The sequence below is a fragment of the Octopus bimaculoides genome, chromosome 3, assembly GCF_001194135.2.
Source record: "Octopus bimaculoides isolate UCB-OBI-ISO-001 chromosome 3, ASM119413v2, whole genome shotgun sequence".
Taxonomy (NCBI): domain Eukaryota; kingdom Metazoa; phylum Mollusca; class Cephalopoda; order Octopoda; family Octopodidae; genus Octopus; species Octopus bimaculoides.
Window position 1 is genome coordinate 24,187,899 of NC_068983.1, and position 3,613 is coordinate 24,191,511.

The following is a 3,613-nucleotide window of genomic DNA, read 5'->3' on the forward strand; positions in this document are numbered from 1 at the left end:
TTAAGTCAATTACATCGACCCCAGTGCATAACTGGTACTTAATTTATCGACCCTGAAAGGATGAAAGGCAAAGTCGACCTTGGCAGAATTTGAACTCAGAACGTAATGGCAGACGAAATACCCCTTAGCATTTCGCCCGGCGTGCTAACATTTCTGCCAGCTCACTACCTTTCAGTTTCTGTTGACCAAATCCACTCACAAGGCTTTGGTCAGCCTGAGGCTGTTGTTGAAGACACTTGCCCGAGTTGCCATGCTGTGGGATTGAACCCAGAACCATGTGGTTGGGAAGCAAACTTCTTACCACATAGCCATGCCTTTGATTTTTGCTACAAATGTGTACAGTACTTCTACTTGACGTCCTCTGTCCAATTATCTTAAATAAGTGTAATAGAATAGAGACTGTCAAGTGGAAGTAAAAGCAATAATGTAAAAAAGACTCATAAAGTAATTACTGTGGGTGTTAAACTTGATGTTTTACAAAGATTTGATTCAGAAGAGCAGTCATATTCAACAGAGAGAACAATACATGACAAAACAGTTTACAATAAGGTCAAGTATTCAAACAGCTACTCTATAAACAGGGTGAACATTGTTTTTATAGCGCTAATGTAATACTTAATATGGAACAGCTCCTTAATGTGTGGTTTTGATGATAAAACTAGATGTAAATGTGCCAATTAACATGAAAATTAAATAAATAAAATCCAGAAGTTTTATGATCTACAGGAAAGGGAAGACGTAACACCCAATTCAAAACCTTCCCAAGACTAGTAGAGTCTAGTTTGGAAGGTTTAAAAGGTGAATGAATTTGCACGATATTAAAATGACTGCTGAAGGTGACAGTTCTCTGAAGCAGAAACTGTTACTGTTTATCTTGTGGAGCTGAAGAAAATTATTGCTGAAGGAAGCTATACACCAGAACAAGGGTACAAGGTTTTTCAAACCCCAAAGAATCCTTCTTAACACATGGCTACAATGCTCCCCAACTACTCCTGTTCATGATCAGAGAGGCACATAGTGTCAGTCACAAATGGACAAAGTGGTTAACATCAAGCAACTGACAAGCAAATCTGTGGTATTGAGCAGAATATTTGCTATAACGATATTTCTGCTTCAGCAACTCAGTACTGAATCTGTCTGAAATGTAATGGGAAATATGTCAGTTTCAAATCATTGATGTCCAGGTCATAAAAGCAAGGTTTGAAGGGAATAGTAGTCATTTCCTTTGATTTCTAGATAGAAGCAAATAGGAAATAACACTTACTGACCAAAGACAAAAAAATAATAATAATAAATTTATTATACCATTAATTAATTTCAATCAAGTAAAAGAGAGCTTGGAAGGCATGCAATACTCAATTGAGGTACCAATCTCCTCTTATAATAAATTTTACTCCTCTTATAATGACTTTGTCATACTTCTGTTTATATTGTATCTAATATGAATAATATAATGCATCTAATAATAATAATAATAATAATAATAATAATAATAATAATGATGATATTTGACTCATTTGTATGCTATACAATTAAATTTTTCTGTTAAAACTAAGGTTTTCTGAAAATTCATATTTACTAAGATTTTCATAAGGCGTATTCTAGCAGTTTTAACTGTTCTAGATAATTGTAATTTTAGCATGCCATTACTATACATCCAATAAGCTGATCTTCTGACTTTTGTTACTCCAGACTGAAGGAGATGGTTGTAAGAGTACTTTGAAAACATCCAACTAAACACTGCTTGTTACTGCTTACTAGCTTGCAGAATGCAGTCATGATGTTTGGAAGCTTGCTATACAATTAAAGTTTTGTGTTAAACTGGGTAAAAATGCTCGAGAAACTTATGAAATGCTCCAGACTGCTGATGGATCAACTGTTTGCAAGCACAAGAGCTTCAAGAACAGTAGAGAGGAAATGAGAAATAATGAGAAGTGCAACACTAGTCGGGAAAATTTGCAGTTTTCTGGAAGTGTCTATAAAAACAATAAGCACACAATCTGGAGTTAGTGTAGCAACTAGGCACAGAATTATTCATAAAGATCTAAAAATGTGCAAAATTAGTGCAAAGTTTGTTTCCAGGGTGCTTAGTGACAGGTACCTTGGTAACCGACTGCTTGACAGAGATAAGTATCAAAACTGTCCTTCACCCTCCCTACAATCCAGATGTTGCTTCCTGTGACTTTTAGTTGTTTTCCAAGCTGAAGGAGAACCTCAAGATAGTCATTTTCAAGATGAAAGAGGCTATGACAAGAATCTTGGACACTTCCACTTTGGAGGCTTTCAGGAAGTGGCTGGATTGCTACAAGTGCATTGGAGGAGACGAGAGTTTTATACTTCTTTGAAATTTATAAAAGTTTTCCCTGGAAAATTCTGAAAACTTCTGGAATGTACTTTGTATGTTTGTCAGAGGAAAATCAGCACTAGGTCTTAAAGCTTTCAGAAATCATCTGCTATTTCTTGTAGGGAGAAATGTTGTTGGTGATATGAAGTCAAGGCGTCTACTTGTGTATCACTTCAAAAACACAAGGGCTTTCAAGGACAGTGCTAAATTTAATGTACATAATTGAAGGTGTGACTTACATCATTGTCATAAGGAAAAATTCTACATCAAGTCCAGCAAGATATTTTGACATTAACAAATAATGCAGGTTTTGAAGTCATAGGAGACAATATAGTTGAATTGCCAGAGGCTCATATAGAAAGTTTGTTTAATGAAGAACCAATGTTGTTAGAACAAAAAGAGGACATAAAAGCTGAAACCATTTCACTTTAGCTGATTGCAAGAATATGGTTAAAGAGTTGGAACTTTTAGAGAAAAGTCAACAAATCTTTGTTAATATTGATCCAAATTGTGAATGTAACGTTGAAATTACAAGAGAATTTCACGATGACCTTAATTCCTAAACTAAGAGATGGTATGTCATAAATGTCAAGCAATTTGGATAGATTCTTCATTTCTGTATTAAAGGCTGATGATGATCTGCTGCAATGATTCTCAATTAGGGTTCATATGGCCCTAAGGGATCCATATAAGAGTTTAAAGTTAAAATTTATATGCAATAAATTGGTTATACTTCTACAATATACGAAATATTTCAACAATTTCTTAATACAGTTCCTAATAATATTTAATTAGGAAGGAATTTCAACCATGTTTCATGGTCTGCTACCACAACAGCTCCTTTATAGGATCCAGTTAGCTCAAGACATCCTCAGGAGGAACCACGTCTGGTTTCGGCCCCTACTCCTCTACCATTTTGACGTGGCGGGGCCCCTCGTTTCGGAGGTGTCTTCAGCTCTGGTGTTGGGTGCATGTCTTCTTTCACTGTTTGTGACTGTTCTAATTCAACTGTGGAATGTCCCTTGCTATGGTTATTTTCCAGGAGGTTCTGGCCACATGTCTTACGGTTCATCAACCCGCGTTGTTGAATATAATAGTATTCTTTAAATATCAAATGGCTATGGGGATATACCCAAACAAAATAAGAATCAAAGGGGTGCATAGGAAAAAAAATGGTTAGGGAAGAAGACAGTAATTCTCTTAAAAAATGGTAAAGTTGCCTTTCCAAATCATGTAACTCATAAGGACCAGTTTCCTGGTTTCCATGAT